A 17639-nucleotide genomic window follows, 5' to 3' on the forward strand; every position below is an offset into this window, starting at 1 on the left:
ACTCTCACAGACATTGTAAAAGTGTTTCTGTATCTTCACAGCCTTGCCAGCATCTGTTGTTTCCTGACTTTTTAATAATCGCAGACGAAATCTTCTCAATATATAATATCACATAGCCACAGCTCTCAAGAAAGAAATCTATAGAAAGTGTTATCTTATCAGGAGAACGTTTTGACTGCTTTCGTGGCTGGTTGTATTACACGTTAAGGACAACGAGGTTTTTCCTGGAGCTTCACTACTATTCTTAAAGTCTATCTCATAATGTACATTTGGATACTGCCTAGGAAAATGTGGTCTCTGACTGGTGCTGGTAAAGTGGTGACAAGATATCTACCAAATAAAGTGACTGTACTTGACTATTTTCCAAAACTTACTATTTCGGGGTCAGCTTAACAACCTCACTGACTGCCTTTGCCCTCACAAGTAATTAGCATATGCCTAAATAAAGTTGAAGCTAGCTAGCTCCACTATTCTAAGCAGATACTGTCTAGGGTCTAGTCTCTAGAAGTATAAAGTACAGAGCTTACAAGTACAACTACAGGAAAAGTTGTACCCAAGCTAGAAAGGCTGAAATGATCAATTGATGAATTTGTGTTTCCTCAGGAAGAGAGTACAAAGCAGAGCGCTAATACACATATATAGGGGAGAAGAGGGCAGGGCATTTATGGATGGCACACAGCTAGGTGTCTTCAAAGAGTTGCACCAGGGAAGCCTCACTGGGCTCCTGTGGAGCGCCAATGGCCGTGCTGTGGAAGCGCACGTCCAGGATGATGTCCTGCGCCATCTTGCGCATCAGGTGCTGGACGGGCAGCTTGAGGAGGTGCAGCTGCGTGGACTTCTGCTACTTTCTGATTTTGCGCAGTGCCAGGCCTGTAGCGGTGAGGCTTCTTGATCCCTCCTGTAGGCGGCGCCCTTTTGCCGGCGGCTGCGGTGGCCAGGGTCTTCGTGGGGCCTGCCAGGCTGTGGCTTTGCCGTGCCAAAATGGCGGAACCTCCTCTCTACTTTAAAGAATACAAATTTCTCCTGGCATAGTGGCGCGCACAGTTGGTCCCAGCTACTCTGGAGGCTGAGTCAGGAGAGTTGCTTGGGCCCAAGAGGCAGAGGCTGCAGTGAGCTGACATCAGGCCACTGCAATCCAGCCTGGGGGATAGAGCGAGACTCTGCCTCAAAAATTAATAAATAAAATGCAGTACAGTACAATACAATACAATACATTAAAATTGAAATAATATTTTCATATTCCCCTCATCCAGCCCAGTCTATTTTCAGAGTATGTGATAAACCCCTTGTTTCCCTATGAGTTAGAGGTTTTTTTCTCAGACGTGTAAGTTTTCTAATGTGCAACTTCATAAAAGGTCTCACTTTTACTCTCAATGTTTTCTTTATTGTTGTGAAATGTGAACTTTGCGATTCTGTGAGGAATCCAGAATTTTGAAATGCCCCTGGCATTTCCCGCCCCCCCAGAGCCTAGCCCTGCCTCTGCCCCTCCCTTGGGTGTGGAAGGAACCTTGAATTGAGGAGCCCGCCCAAACCCCTGATTAGATTAGGAATACCCTGAAACAATAGCTGTTAAGGTCTGGGTCTGATTCAATCATCTGAGCTCTTTAGAAGGGACTGAGCCTCCCTGCGATTCCATTCCCCTGTGGGTGATTCCTCAGCCCTGGAGGTGCAGACCCAGGGAGCTGCACGGCCCAGACCTGGGCAACACCTGTAAGAGCTCAGAGCATCCTCCCGGCAGCTGGCAGAACAAACAAGTGGGCCTGGGTTTCACATACCTGAGGCATTGAATTCTGCCATGAACTCGAATCAGATCGAAGCCAGACCCTTCTCAGGTTAAGGGAACGACCACACAGACAGACCCATCCTGGAGGTCCCTCGTGTGACTCTGAGCAGGAGGCAGTCGCTTGGCCTAGTAGAACTTCTGACCTGTGAGCTGGGGTTTGTTTTCAATATCCAAAATTGGTGAGAATTTATTCTGCATTGATCTAAAACTAATAAACTCTCCATCCACAAGTTTCTCCATATTGTGGAAGTGAGAAAAACCAGTGTGTGTGTTTGTGTGTGGGAAGGGGAGGCAGGGAGCTGTGTCCACTTTTGGCTAAACTGTGGCTCGCCAGAAACATAGCAGCCAAAATCTTTGAAAGTTTCTGGGCTGTGGGTTGCCGGGCCAGTGGGATGGCAGATGAGGAAGAAGACCCCACCTTTGAGGAAGGAAATGAAGAAATTGGAGGAGGTGCAGAAGGTGGACAGGGTGAAAGAAAGAGACTGTTTTCTAAAGAATTGCGATGTATGATGTATGGCTTTGGGGATGACCAGAATCCTTATACTGAGTCAGTGGATATTCTTGAAGATCTTGTCATCAAGTTTATCACTGAAATGACTCACAAGGCAATGTCAATTGGAAGACAAGGTCGAGTACAAGTTGAAGATATCGTCTTGTTGATTCGAAAGGACCCAAGGAAGTTTGCCAGGGTTAAAGACTTGCCTACTATGAATGAAGAATTGAAACGAGCTAGAAAAGCATTTGATGAGGCCAATTATGGATCTTGACACATTTTGTAGTTTCTGAAAATTACCATCTGGGGAAACCAGATATAATAATTGTATATTTTCTAAAGTAAGGCTCTGATATCTAGCCATGTGAATGAAAGATGGAGAAACACAAGGTTTACAGCCTTTATTTTTATGCCTTTGATTTGAGAGTGATATTGGTGCATGTCATTGCCTGCCTTTGTATTACCATACTTGAATTACTTACTGGGTTTTAATGACCACACACAAGTCAAAGTACCTTGCAAACCGTGTCGTTCCTTCTGACTTTAGACTATCTAAAGGATAAAGTAGTATTTGTGTGTTAGGTATGTTTATGCTCTTGTAACCTTGTAAGCTATACTGTAGCTTTGTTTTTTTCTTTTCTTTTTTTTCTTTTGAGACGGAGTCTCGCTGTGTCGCCAGGCTGGGGTGCAGTGGCGTGAGCTCGGCTCACTGTGGGCTCCGCCTCCTGGGTTCGCGTGATTCTCCTTCCTCGGCATCTCGGGTTCCTGGGAAGTGCAGGCGCCTGCCACCATGCCTGGCTAACTTTTTGTATTGTTGGTGGTGACGGGGTTTCGCCATGTTGGCCAGGATGGTTTCGATCTCTGAACCTCGTGATCCGCCTGCCTCGGCCTCCCAGGGTGCTGGGACTGCAGGCGTGAGCCACCGCGCCTGGCCTACTGTAGCTATTTAATATGTGAAATCTAAATGGCATTCTTGACTTGACAGCTCAGACTTGTACTTCGTGTATTCAGAAATTTTTAGACAACTAGTTTACTGTCTAGTTCATTATTAAAGAGAATGAACTAGGCTGGGCGTGGTGGCTCATGCCTGTAATCCCAGCACTTTGGGAGCCCCAGGCGGGCGGATCACGAAATCAGGAGATCGAGACCATCCTGGCTAACACGGTGAAACCCCGTCTCTACTAAAAATACAAAAAATTAGCCGGGCGCAGTGGCGGGTGCCTGTAGTCCCAGCTACTCCGGAGGCTGAGGCTGGAGAATGGCGTAAACCCGGAAGGCGAGGCTTGCAGTGAGCCGAGATCGCAGCACTGCAATCCAGCCTGGGCGTCAGAGCGAGACTCCGTCTCAAAACAAACAAACAACCAAAAAAATAGAAAGCAAGTTTCACATTGCTTTCACAATACATGATGCGGTGTTGGAAGGCTTTTTGATTTAAAATCTTTTTGGATTTATAACATCCTGTTAAAGTTTTAGGAGAACCCGTTTTCCTAGATCAGATTCAAGCTCCTGAAAATAAATGCTTTCAGTAGCAGGAATGGCATTGCTTAAAAAGCTGATGGCAGTGTAAGCGTTTGGGTTAGTGTTTTATTAACATATTTGTAAGTACTGTTCGTCGTGGAAATGTGTCCTTGACTAAAACCATAGGTGGCTGTGGAAACCATCTTTGTAGTTCGGGATACCCAGGTTTTGTGTCTATTTACTCTATGGATAAAATTGTTATTGCCCTTAGTTTAAAGTAAGGATTACAGTTGGATTTAAGTAGATCACTGAATGTTATTGTTTATGAAACTTAACTTTTTGAGTGCCGCTTAATAAACATGATCTATAAATCAAAAAAAAAAAAAAAAGAAAGGTTCTCAAAATCTCACTTCGGATCCATAATCAAACCACCCCAGCTGTAACTTCTGCTGCTACAGCTGCTGTCACGGAGCAGACCTGAATCTCAGCCATGGAGACAGGGAGGCAAACAGGTGTGTCTGCTGAGATGTTCGCCATGCCCCAAGGTCTGAAGGGCAGCAACCAGGATGGGCTCCCTGAGGACCTAGATGGGAACTTGGAAGAACCCAGGGGTCAGGAAGGTGTGCTCAGCAGTCATGATGTCACGGACCTCACAGAAGGTGACAATGAAGCCTCAGCCTCAGCTCCTTCTGCAGCCAAAAGAGGGAAAAGAGATACCAAAGAAAGAGATACCAGAGGAAGCCCACCGTGGATGCGGAGGAGGCTCAGAGGATGGCAACCCTGCTGTCTGCCATGTCTGAGGAGCAGCTGGCCCGCTACGAAGTGTGTCGCCGGTCAGCTTTCGCAAAAGCACGCATTGCAGCTCTGATGCAGTCTATCACTGGCAGATCGGTGCCTGAGAACGTGGCTATTGCCATGGCTGGAAGAGCCAAGGTCTTCGTCGGAGAGGTGCTGGAAGAGGCCCTGGATGTGTGTGAGATGTGGGGAGAAAAGCCCCCACTGCAGCCCAAGCATTTAAGGGAAGCTGTTCGCAGGGCCTCTTCTCCAACTGCAACTACCAAAAAATCATGTTCTAGGCCTAAGGCCAGAGGGAAGGGTCTGTTGGTGCAGGCATAAGTACTGCATTCGTCTTTCAGTGACAGGACTGCATTTGCTGGAGCTTCCGCCTCTCAGTCTACCCAGGATTGACCCACGATCTTAGTGTCTTAAAACGTCAAGCTGCCCTTACCTGGATGAAGACAGCAGATTGTTTCATAGTAGCCTTGGCTAAATGTTCGGGCCTCCGAGGTCATGTTGAGGCATTTTTGTATGTCTTTCTAGTTGGAAGAATAAAGGTGCCTGGGCCTTGAGCATCCTGTGGACAAGAAGCTGCATTCAGAGAGGCGAGCCCTTTCCAGGACTTTTGTACGCTTTCTTGCTGAAGCCTGCTGTTGCCGTGTCTTTGCTTGAACGTTGATGTCTGGTTTTCCCTAAGTGAAGCCGCCAGAAATGTTTCCCAAATGTTGTCCTGGGTATTTTTCATGCCCTTATGTATTTTGGTGAGTCATCACAAAAACAGTTAAACTCTTTTCCAAAGGGCAGAAATAAAAATTACATCACAAAGCATTTTTTTCTCTCAGTTGAACCTTCTCCTATTCCTGCCTACAGTGCTTTACGTCAGCAAGTGATCCTTTACTGTTTTAGAATGTAATATAGTATAGATGCATTGTAAAAGACTAGAGAGCAACCAATTCCAAAATCACCTTTCCTCACGCCGCCATTTGTCATGAACTTATATGTAGTTTAAAAGGCATAGAGACAGCCTATTGATACTTCATGTTTGCTACACACGGTGATGTGGCCAGTTCTTCCAGAGACACTGAAATTTAGTTCAAAACACTGCTTAAAGAATTCCTGATTTTATTCATTCTACCGATGATCCACTCAGAAAATCAAACCTGAGTACAGACACATGGGAGAAGATATTAAAATATCGGACCAAGTAGGTTCCTCACGAGTGACAAAGCTATTCCGAACTCTACTTGGACATACTCTGCTGTACCTTTGTGATGCGAATGAGTAGTTTTTCTTCATGGAATAAAGACCGGAGATTTATTACGGAATCACCGAGAACCTTCCCAGCACAGCTCACAGATATCCGTGGTGCCATTTCAGTCTGTTTACCTTTGCCATGTGCCCCCTGAATCACAGGGTAGAAGCCAAAAGTTTCCAAAAGACCCCATTGTTCTGCTCTAATACCGAATGCAGAATAACATGTAGTCTTTCTACCTGGAGCAAAATAAACCCCCATACACTTTAGTTGTATTTCCTCATACCCTCAGCTTTTGCTGTTAAAATAGGACTTATTGTACATAGAATCTGCCTTTGAGTCAAACACAAATCTCTAAACTTTACCAAGAACGGGGAAATTCCGTTTCATACCTCCGTATTCTGGTCTTCTTCAGCTTTCCTTCTATTTTACCAACTTTCTTGTAAAGGCATACAACAAGTCAGACCAGTGTGTCTTAGAGACACAAGGAGGGTACAGGTTCTTGGCAGAACTGATGGAGATGGGAGGGCTCCCTCAGAAATTAAAGTGCTTGAGCTCTGAAAAGAAGTAAGGTCCTAGAGACTCATTATTTACCAGTCTTTAGAATGCTCTCAGCTCATTCTTTTTCCATGGCATGGAGCAGTCTTTGAAGCTGTATTCTGGCAGTTGTGGCAGGTCTGGCCCTTTCAGAACATGAGAGGAAAAGAGAACCTGGCCCAAGCAGCCTGCGGTGTAGACAAGCATCTGCAGAGAGCAGTGCTGATGGTGACTCCACACAGAAGCTTAGAACATTTCTCTTGCCCCTCATAAAACTCAATACATTGAGTGGGTTCTGAGTAAGGCTGAACTTCTGAAGACTGAAACAAGTTCCCATCAAGGTCTCAGAGGTCAGCTCAGGAGCAGGAACACAGCGTTGTTTTCTCAGAGAGGAAAATTGGATTAGCTGAGAGGGTTCAGTGTCCCTACGCATTTTTTTCTTTTTTCCTGTAAGTTACGGGATACTTGTGCAGAACGTGCAGGTTTCTTACCAAGGTAGACATGTGCCATAGCGGTTTGCTGCACCAACCAACCCACCGTCTAGGCTTTAAGCCCCACATGCGTTGGGTGTTTGTCCTAATGCTCTCCATTCCCTTGCCTCCCAACCTGTGAAAGGCCACGGTGTGTGACGTTCCACTTTCTCTGTCCATGTGTTCTCATTGATCAACTCCCACTTATGAGTGGGAACATGTGGTGTTTGGTTTTCCGCTCCTGTGTTAGTTTGCTGAGAATGATGGCCCCAGGGTCATCCATATCACCGCAAACAACACAAACTCATCCTTTTTTATGGCGCATAGTATTCCCTGGTGTATATACCACACATATTCTTTATCCAGTCTATCACTGATGGGCATTTGGGTTGGTTCCAGGTCCTTTGCTCTTGTAAACTGTTCCGCAATGAACATACCTGTGCATGTGTCCTTATAGTGGGATGAATTATAACACTTTGGGTTTATACCCGGTAATGAGATAGCTGGGTCCAATGGTATTTCTCGTTCTAGATGCTTGAGGAATCACCACACGGACTTCCACAATGGTTGAACTGATTTACACTCTCACAGACATTGTAAAAGTGTTTCTGTATCTTCACAGCCTTGCCAGCATCTGTTGTTTCCTGACTTTTTAATAATCGCAGACGAAATCTTCTCAATATATAATATCACATAGCCGCAGCTCTCAAGAAAGGAATCTATAGAGAGTGTTATCTTATCAGGAGAACGTTTTGACTGCTTTCGTGGCTGGTTGTATTACACGTTAAGGACAACGAGGTTTTTCCTGGAGCTTCACTACTATTCTTAAAGTCTATCTCATAATGTACATTTGGAGACTGCCTAGGAAAATGTGGTCTCTGACTGGCGCTGGTAAGGTGTTGACAAGATATCTACCAAATAAAGTGACTGTACTTGACTATTTTCCAAAACTTACTATTTCGGGGTCAGCTTAACAACCTCACTGACTGCCTTTGCCCTCACAAGTAGTTAGCATATGCCTAAATAAAGTTGAAGCTAGCTAGCTCCACAATTCCAAGCAGATACTGTCTAGGGTCTAGTCTCTAGAAGTATAAAGTACAGAGCTTACAAGTACAACTACACGAAAAGTTGTACCCAAGCTAGAAAGGCTTAAATCATCAATTGATGGATTTGTGTTTCCTCTGGAAGAGGGTATAAAGCAGAGCACTAACACACATATATAGGGGACAAGAGGGCAGCGCTTTTATGGATGACACACTGCTAGATGTTTTCATAGAGGTGCACCAGGGAAGCCTCACTGGGCTCCTGTAGGGCGCCAATGGCCGTGCTGTGGAAGCGCACGTCCAGGATGATGTCCTGCGCCATCTTGCGCATCAGGTGCTGGACGCGCAGCTTGAGGGCGTGCAGCTACGTTGACTTCTGGTACTTTCTGATTTTGCGCAGTGCCAGGCCTGTAGCGGTGAGTCTTCTTGATCCCTCCTGTAGGCGGCGCCCTTTTGCCGGCGGCTGCAGTGGCCAGGGTCTTCGTGGCGCCTGCCAGGCTGTGGCTTTGCCTGGCCAAAATGGCGAAACCTCCTCTCTACTTTAAAGAATACAAATTTCTCCTGGCGTGGTGGCGCGCACAGTTGTTCCCAGCTACTGTGGAGGCTGAGTCAGGAGATTTGCTTGGGCCCAGGGGGCAGAGGCTGCAGTGAGCTGACATCAGGCCACTGCAATCCAGCCTGGGGGACAGAGCGAGACTCTGTCTCAAAAGTTAAGTAATAAAATGCAATACAATACAATACAATACAATTGAAATAGTATTTTCATATTCCCCTCACCCAGCCCAGTCTATTTTCAGAGTATGTGATAAACCACTTGTTTCCCTATGAGTTTGAGATTTTTTTCTCAGACGTGTAAGTTTTCTAATGTGCAACTTCATAAAAGGTCTCACTTTTACTCTCAATGTTCTCTTTATTGTTGTGAAATGTGAACTTTGCGATTCTGTGAGGAATCCAGAATTTTGAAATGCCCCTGGCATTTCCCGCCCCCCCAGAGCCTAGCCCTGCCTCTGCCCCTCCCTTGGGTGTGGAAGGAACCTTGAATTGAGGAGCCTGCCCAAACCCCTGATTAGATTAGGAATACCCTGAAACAATAGCTGTTAAGGGCTGGGTCTGATTCAATCATCTGAGCCCTTTAGAAGGGACTGAAACTCCCTGAGATTCCATTCCCCTGTGGGCGATTCCTCAGCCCTGGAGCTGCAGACCCAGGGAGCTGCACGCCCCAGACCTGGGCACCACCTGAAAGAGCTCAGAGCATCCTCCCGGCAGCTGGCAGAACAAACAAGTGGGCCTGGGTTTCACATACCTGAGGCATTGAATTCTGCCACGAACTCGAATCAGATCGAAGCCAGACCCTTCTCAGGTGAAGGCAATGACCACACAGACAGACCCATCCTGGAGGTCCCTCTTGTGACTCTGAGCAGGAGGCAGTGACTTGGCCTAGTAGAACTTCTGACCTGTGAGCTGGGGTTTGTTTTCAATATCCAAAATTGGTGAGAATTTATTCTGCATTGATCTAAAACTAATAAACTCTCCATCCACAAGTTTCTCCATATTGTGGAAGTGAGAAAAACCAGTGTGTGTGTTTGTGTGTGGGAAGGGGAGGCAGGGAGCTGTGTCCACTGTGGCTAAACTAGGCTCGCCAGAAACATAGCAGCCAAATCTTGAAAGTTTCTGGGCTGTGGGTTGCGGCCAGTGGGATGGCAGATGAGGAAGAAGACCCCACCTTTGAGGAAGGAAATGAAGAAATTGGAGGAGGTGCAGAAGGTGGACAGGGTAAAAGAAAGAGACTGTTTTCTAAAGAATTGCGATGTATGATGTATGGCTTTGGGGATGACCAGAATCCTTATACTGAGTCAGTGGATATTCTTGAAGATCTTGTCATCAAGTTTATCACTGAAATGACTCACAAGGCAATGTCAATTGGAAGACAAGGTCGAGTACAAGTTGAAGATATCGTCTTCTTGATGCGAAAGGACCCAAGGAAGTTTGCCAGGGTTAAAGACTTGCTTACTATGAATGAAGAATTGAAACGAGCTAGAAAAGCATTTGATGAAGCAAATTATGGATCTTGACACTTTTTGTAGTTTCTGAAAATTACCATCTGGGGAAACCAGATATAATAATTGTATATTTTCTAAAGTAAGGCTCTGATATCTAGCCATGTAAACGAAAGATGGAGAAACACAAAGTTTTCAGCCTTTATTTTTATGCCTTTGATTTTAGAATGATATTGGTGCATGTCATTGCCTGCCTTTGTATTACCATACTTGAATTACTGGGTTTTAATGACCACACATAAGTCAAAGAACCTTGCAAACCGTGTCGTTCCTTCTGACTTTTGACTATCTAAAGGATAAATTAGTATTTGTGTGTTAGGTATGTTTATGCCCTTGTAACCTTGTAAGCTATACTGCAGCTTTTTTTTTCTTTTTTTTTTTTTTTTGAGACGGAGTCTCGCTGTGTCTCCAGGCTGGGGTGCGGTGGCGTGAGCTCGGCTCACTGCGGGCTCCGCCTCCCGGGTTCGGGTGATTCTCCTTCCTCGGCCTCTCGGTTTCCTGGGAAGTGCAGGCCCTGCCACCATGCCTGGCTAACTTTTTGTATTTTTGGTGGTGACGGGGTTTCGCCATGTTGGCCAGGATGGTTTTGATCTCTAACCTCGTGATCCGCCTGCCCGGCCTCCCAGGTGGTGGGATTGCAGGCGTGAGCCACGCGCCTGGCCTACTGTAGCTATTTAATATGTGAAATCTAAATGCATTTTGACTTGACAGCTCAGACTTGTACTTCATGTATTCAGAATTTTTAGACCAACTAGTTTATGTCTAGTTCATTATTAAAGAGAATGAACTAGCCGGGCGTGGTGGCTCATGCCTGTAATCCCAGCACTTTGGGAGGCCGAGGCGGGCGGATCACGAAGTCAGGAGATCGAGACCATCCTGGCTAACACGGTGAACCCGTCTCTACTAAAAATACAAAAAATTAGCCGGGCGCAGTGGCAGGTGCCTGTAGTCCCAGCTACTCGGGAGGCTGAGGCCGGAGAATGGCGTAAACCCGGGAGGCGGAGCTTGCAGTGAGCGAGATCGCAGCACTGCCCCAGCCCGGGCGGCAGAGCGAGACTCCGTCTCAAAAACAAACAAACACAAACCAAAAAACAAAGGAAAGCAGTTTCACATTGCTTTCACAATACATAATGCTGTGTTGGAAGGCTTTTCGATTTAAAATCTTTTTGGATTTATAACATCCTGTTAAAGTTTTAGGAGAACCCGTTTTCCCAGATCAGATTCAAGCTTCTAAAAATAAATGCTTTCAGTAGCAGGAATGGCATTGCTTAAAAAGCTGATGGCAGGGTAAGCGTTTGGGTTAGTGTTTTATTAACATATTTGTAAGTACTTGTTCGTTGTGGAAATGTGTCCTTGACTAAACCATAGGTGGCTGTGGAAACCACGTTTGTAGTTCGGGATACCCAGGTTTTGTGTGTATTTACTCTATGTATAAAATTATTATGCCCTTAGTTTAAAGTAAGGATTACAGTTGGATTTAAGTAGATCACTGAATGTTATTGTTTATGAAACTTAACTTTTCGTGTGCCGCTTAATAAACATGATCTATATATCAAAAAAAAAAAAAAAAGGCTCTGAAAATCTCACTTCAGATCCATAATGAAACCACCCCAGCTGTAACTTCTCCTGCTACAGCTGCTGTCACGGAGCAGACCTGAATCTCACCCATGGAGACAGGCAGGCAAACAGGTGTGTCTGCTGAGATGTTCGCCATGCCCCAAGGTCTGAAGGGCAGCAAAAGGATGGGCTCCCTGAGGACCTAGATGGGAACTTGGAAGAACCCAGGGGTCGGAAGGTGAGCTCAGCAGTCAGGATGTCACGGACCTCACAGAAGGTGACAATGAAGCCTCAGCCTCAGCTCCTCCTGCAGCCAAAAGACGGAAAAGAGATACCAAAGGAAAGAAGGACAGGAAGCCCACCGTGGATGCGGAGGAGGCTCAGAGGATGGCAACCCTGCCGTCTGCCATGTCTGAGGAGCAGCTGGCCCGCTACGAAGTGTTTCGCCGGTCAGCTTTCCCAAAAGCACGCGTTGCAGGTCTGATGCAGTCTATCACTGGCAGATCGGTGCCTGAGAACGTGGCCATTGCCATGGCTGGAATAGCCAAGGTCTTCGTCGGAGAGGTGCTGGAAGAGGCGCTGGACGTGTGTGAGATGTGGGGAGAAACGCCCCCACTGCAGCCCAAGCATTTAAGGGAGGCTGTTCGCAGGTAAAGCCCAAGGGCCTCTTCCCCAACAGCGACTACCAAAAAATCATGTTCTAGGCCCAAGGCCAGAGGGAGGGGTCTGTTTGTGCAGGCATGAGTACTGCATTCGTCTTCCAGTGACAGGACTGCGTTGGCTGGAGCTTCTGCCTCTCAGTCTACCCTGGATTTACCCACGATCTTAGTGTCTTCAAACCTCAAGTGCCCTTACCTGGATGAAGACAGCAGATTGTTTCATAGTAGCCTTGGCTAAATGTTTGGGCCTCCGAGGTCATGTTGAGGCATTTTTGTATGTCTTTCTAGTTGGAAGAAGAAAGGTGCCTGGGCCTTGAGCATCCTGTGGACGGGAAGCTGCATTCGGAGAGGGAAGCCCTTTCCGGGAGATTTCTGCGGTTTCATGCTGAAGCCTGCTGTGGCCGTGTCTTAGCTTGTATGCTTATGTCTGGGTTTCAGTAAGTGAAGCCTCCAGAAATGTTTCCAGTTGTTGTCCTGTGTATTCTTCATGCTCATATGTAGTTTTGTGAGTCATCACAAAGACAGTTAAACGCTTTTCCAAACTGCAGAAATAAAAATTACATCACGAAGCATTTTTTTCTCTCAGTTGACCTTCTCTTATTCCTGCCTACTGTGCTTTATGACAGCAAGTGATCCTTTCCGGTTTTAGAATGTAACGTAGTATAGATGCATCGTATCAGTCTAGAGAGCAGCCAGTTCCAAAACCACCTTTCCTCACGCCGCCATTTGTAATGAACCTATATGTCGTTTAAAAGGCATGGAGACAGCCTATTGATACTTCAGGTTTGCTACACACGGTGATATCGCCAGTGCTTCCAGAGACACTGAAATTCAGTTCCAAACATTGCTTTACGGTATTCCTGATTTTATTCATTCTACCGATGATCCACTCCGAAAATCAAACCTGGTACGGAGACATGGGAGAAGTTATTAAAATATCGGACCAAGTAGGTTCATCGCGAGTGACAAAGTTATTCCATACTCTACTTGTACATACTCTGCTGTATCTTTATGATGCAAATGAGTAATTTTTCATTATAGAATAAAGACGTGAGATTTATTACGGAATCACCATGAACGTTCCCATCACAGCTCCCAGTTATCCGTGGTGCCATTTCAGTCTGTTTACCTCTGCCATGTGCCCCCTGAATCACAGAGTATAAGCCAGAAAATTCCAAAAGTCCCCATTGCTCTGCTCTAATATTGAATGCAGAATAACATGTACTCTTTCTTCCTGAAGCAAAATAAATCCCCATACAATATAGTTGTATTTCCACATTGCCTCAGCTTTTGCTGTTAAAATAGGACATATTGTACATAGGATCTGCCTTTGAGTATTACACAAATTTCTAAACCTTACCAGGAATCGGTAAATTCCGTTTCATACCTCCATATTCTGGCCTTCTTCGGCTTTCCTTTTATTTTACCAACTTTCTTGTAAAAGCGTACAACAAGTTAGACCAGTGTGTCTTAGAGACACAAGGAGGGTACAGGTTCTTGGCAGAACTGATGGAGACTGGAGGGCTCCCCAGGAATCAAAGTGCTTGAACTCCCAAAATGGTAAGGTCCAAGAGACTCAATATCTCCCAGTCTTTAGATTGCTCTCAGCTCATTCCTTTTCCATGGCATGGAGCAGTTTTGGAAGCTGTATTCTGGCAGATGTGGCAGGTCTGGCCCTTTGAGAACACTAGAGGAAAAGAGAACCTGGCCCAAGCAGCCCGCGGTGTAGACAAGCATCTGCATAGAGCAGTGCTGACGGTGACTCCACACACAAGCTTAGAACATTTCTCTTGCCCCTCGTGGAACTCAATACATTGAGTGGGGTCTGAGTAAGGCTGAACTGCTGAAGACTGAAACACGTTCCATCAAGGTCTCAGAGGTCAGCTCAGGAGCGGGAACACAGCGTTATTTTCTCAGAGAGGAAATTTGGATTAGCTGTGAGGGTTCAGTGTCCCTACGCATTTTTTGTTTGTTTTTTCCTGTAAGTTATGGGACACTTGTGACGAACGTGCAGGTTTCTTAGCAAGGTATGCATGGGCCATAGCGGTTTGCTGCACCAATCAACCCGCCATCTTGGCTTTCAGCCCCACGTGAGTTGGGTGTTTGTCCTTATGCTCTCCTTTCCCTTGCCTCCCACTCCGTGACAGGCCACGGTGTGTGACGTTCCACTTTCTCTGTCCATGTGTTCTCATTGATCAACTCCCGATTATGAGTGAGAACATGTGGTGTTTGGTTTTCCGTTCCTGTGTTAGTTTGCTGAGAATGATGGTCCCCAGGGTCATCCACGTCACCGCAAAGAGCACCAACTCATTCTTTTTTATGACTGCATAGCATTCCCTGGTGTATATACCACACATGTTCTTTATCCAGTCCTTCACCGATGGGCCTTTGGGTTGGTTCCAGGTCCTTTGCTCTTGTAAACTGTGCCGCAATGAACATAGCTGTGCATGTGTCCTTATAGTAGGATGAATTATAATCCTTTGGGTATATACCGGGTAATGAGATAGCTGGGTCCAATGGTATTTCTGGTTCTAGATCCTTGAGGAATTGCCGCACTGTCTTCCACAATGGTTGAACTGATTTACACTCTCACAGACACTGTAAAAGTGTTTCTGTATCTTCACAGCCTTGCCAGCATCTGTTGTTTCCTGACTTTTAAAAATCGCATACGAAATCTTCTCAATATATAATATCACATAGCCACAGCTCTGAAGAAAGAAATCTGTAGAAAGTGGTACCTCTCCAGGAGAAAGCTTTGACAGCTTTCATGGCTGATGTATTACACGTAACGACAATGAGGTTTTACCTGGAGCTTCACGACTATTCTTAAAGTCTATCTCATAATGTACATTGGAGACTTCCTAGAGAAATGTGGTCTCTGACTGGCGCTGGTAAAGTGGTGACAAGATATCTAACAAATAAAGTGACTGTACTTGACTATTTTCCAAATTTACTGTTTGGATAAGCTTAACATCCTCATGCCTGCCTTTGCCCTCACAAGTAATTAGCGTATGCCTAAATAAAGTTGAAGCTGCTAGCTCCACTATTCCAAGCAGATACTGTCTAGGGTCTAGTCTCTAGAAGTATAAAGTACAGAGCTTATAAGTACAACTACACGAAAAGTTGTACCCAAGCTAGAAAGGCTTAAATGATCAATTGATGGATTTGTGTTTCCTCTGGAAGAGGGTACAAAGCAGAGCGCTAATACGCATATATGGGGGAGAAGCGGGCAGGGCTTTTATGGATGGCACACAGCTAGCTGTCTTCAAAGAGTTGCACAAGGGAAGCCTCACTGGGCTCCTGTAGGGCGCCTGTGGCCGCGCTCTGGAAGCGCACATCCAGGATGATGTCCTGCGCGATGCTGCGCATCAGGCGATGGAAGGGCAGCTTGAGGAGGTGCAGCTGCGTGGACTTCGGCTACTTTCTGATTTTGCGCAGTGCCAGGCCTGTAGCGGTGAGGCTCTTGATCCCTCCTGTAGGCGGCGCCCTTTTGCCGGCGGCTGCAGTGGCCAGCGTCTTCGTGGCGCCTGCCAGGCTGCGGCTTTGCCTGGCCAAAATGGTGAAACCTCCTCTCTACTTTAAAGAATACAAATTTCTCCTGGCGTCGTGGCGCGCACAGTTAGTCCCAGCTACTCTGGAGGCTGAGTCAGGAGAGTTGCTCGGGCCCAGGAGGCAGAGGTTGCAGTGAGCTGACATCAGGCCACTGCAATCCAGCCTGGGGGACAGAGCGAGACTCTGTCTCAAAAATAAATACATAAAATGCAATACAATACAACACGATACAATTGAAATAATATTTTCATATTCCCCTCACCCAGCCCAGTCTATTTTCAGAGTATCTGATAAACCACTTGTTTCCCTATGAGTTCGAGATTTTTTTCTCAGACGTTTAAGTTTTCTAATGTGCAACTTCATAAAAGGTCTCACTTTTACTCTCAACGTTTTCTTTATTGTCGTGAAATGTGAACTTTGCGATTCTGCGAGGAATCCAGAATTCTGAAATGCCCCCGGCATTTCCCGCTCCCCCACCCCCCCAGAGCCTAGCCCTGCCTCTGCCCCTCCCTTGGGTGTGGGCGGAACCTTGAATTGAGGAGCCCGCCCAAACCCCTGATTAGATTAGGAATACCCTGAAACGATAGCTGTTAAGGGCTGGGTCTAATTGAATCATCTGAGCTCTTTATAAGGGACTGAACCTCCCTGAGATTCCATTCCCCTGTGGGTGATTCCTCAGCCCTGGATGTGCAGACCCAGGGAGCTGCACGGCCCAGACCTGGGCAACACCTGTAAGAGCTCAGAGCGTCCTCCCGGCAGCTGGCAGAACAAACAAGTGGGCCTGGGTTTCACATACCTGAGGCATTGAATTCTGCCACCAACTCGAATCAGATCGAAGCCAGACCCTTCTCAAGTGAAGGCATCGACCACACAGACAGACCCATCCTGGAGGTCCCTCGTGTGACTCTGAGCAGGAGCCAGTCACTTGGCCCAGTAGAACTTCTGACCTGTGAGCTGGGGTTTGTTTTCAATATCCAAAATTTGTGAGAATTTATTCTGCATTGATCTAAAACTAATATACTCTCCATCCACAAGTTTCTCCATATTGTGGAAGTGAGAAAAACCAGTGTGTGTGTTTGTGTGTGGGAAGGGGAGGCAGGGAGCTGTGTCCAGCGGTGGCTAAACTAAGGCTCGCCAGAAACATAGCAGCCAACATCTCTGAAAGTTTCTCGGCTGTGGGTTGGCAGGCCAGTGGGATGGCAGACGAGGAGGAAGACCCCACCTTTGAGGAAGGAAATGAAGAGATTGGAGGAGGTGCAGAAGGTGGACAGGGTAAAAGAAAGAGACTTTTTTCTGAAGAATTGCGATGTATGATGTATGGCTTTGGGGATGACCAGAACCCTTATACTGAGTCAGTGGATATTCTTGAAGATCTTGTCATAAAGTTTATCACTGAAATGACTCACAAGGCAATGTCAGTTGGAAGACAAGGTCGAGTACAAGTTGAAGATATCGTCTTCTTGATTCGCAAGGACCCAAGGAAGTTTGCCAGGGTTAAAGACTTGCTTACTATGAATGAAGAATTGAAACGAGCTAGAAAAGCGTTTGATGAAGCAGATTATGGATCTTGACAATTTTTGTAGTTTCTGAAAATTACCATCTGGGGAAACCATATATAATAGTTGGTTATTTTCTAAAGTAAGGTTCTGATATCTAGCCATGTAAACGAAAGATGGAGAAACACAAAGTTTTCAGCCTTTATTTTTATGCCTTTGATTTTAGAGTGATATTGGTGCATGTAATGGCCTGCCTTTGTATTACCATACTTGAATCACTTACTGGGTTTTAATGACCACACATAAGTCAAAGTACCTTGCAAACCGTGTCGTTCCTTCTGACTTTTGACTATCCAAAGGATAAAGTAGCATTTGTGTGTTAGGTAGGTTTATGCCCTTGTAACCTTGTAAGCTATACTGTAGCTTTTTTGAGACGGAGTGTCGCTGCATCTCCAGGCTGGGGTGCGGTGGCGTGACCTCGGCTCACTGCGGGCTCCGCCTCCCG

The 17639-nt window shown here is 46.0% G+C and overlaps 3 pseudogenes; all 3 read left to right on the top strand.

The window, feature by feature from the left end:
- The first annotated feature begins 2157 nt into the window (after positions 1-2157).
- Positions 2158-2550, top strand: LOC100598681 (annotated as a pseudogene).
- Positions 2551-9495: 6945 nt separating this feature from the next.
- LOC115833745 lies at positions 9496-9917 on the top strand (annotated as a pseudogene).
- A 6917-nt stretch (positions 9918-16834) lies between these two features.
- On the top strand, positions 16835-17209 carry LOC100581253 (annotated as a pseudogene).
- Positions 17210-17639: the final 430 nt, after the last annotated feature.

Source organism: Nomascus leucogenys, unplaced genomic scaffold, assembly GCF_006542625.1.
Source record: "Nomascus leucogenys isolate Asia unplaced genomic scaffold, Asia_NLE_v1 000505F_334614_qpd_obj, whole genome shotgun sequence".
In the NCBI taxonomy this organism is placed as follows: Eukaryota; Metazoa; Chordata; class Mammalia; order Primates; family Hylobatidae; genus Nomascus; species Nomascus leucogenys.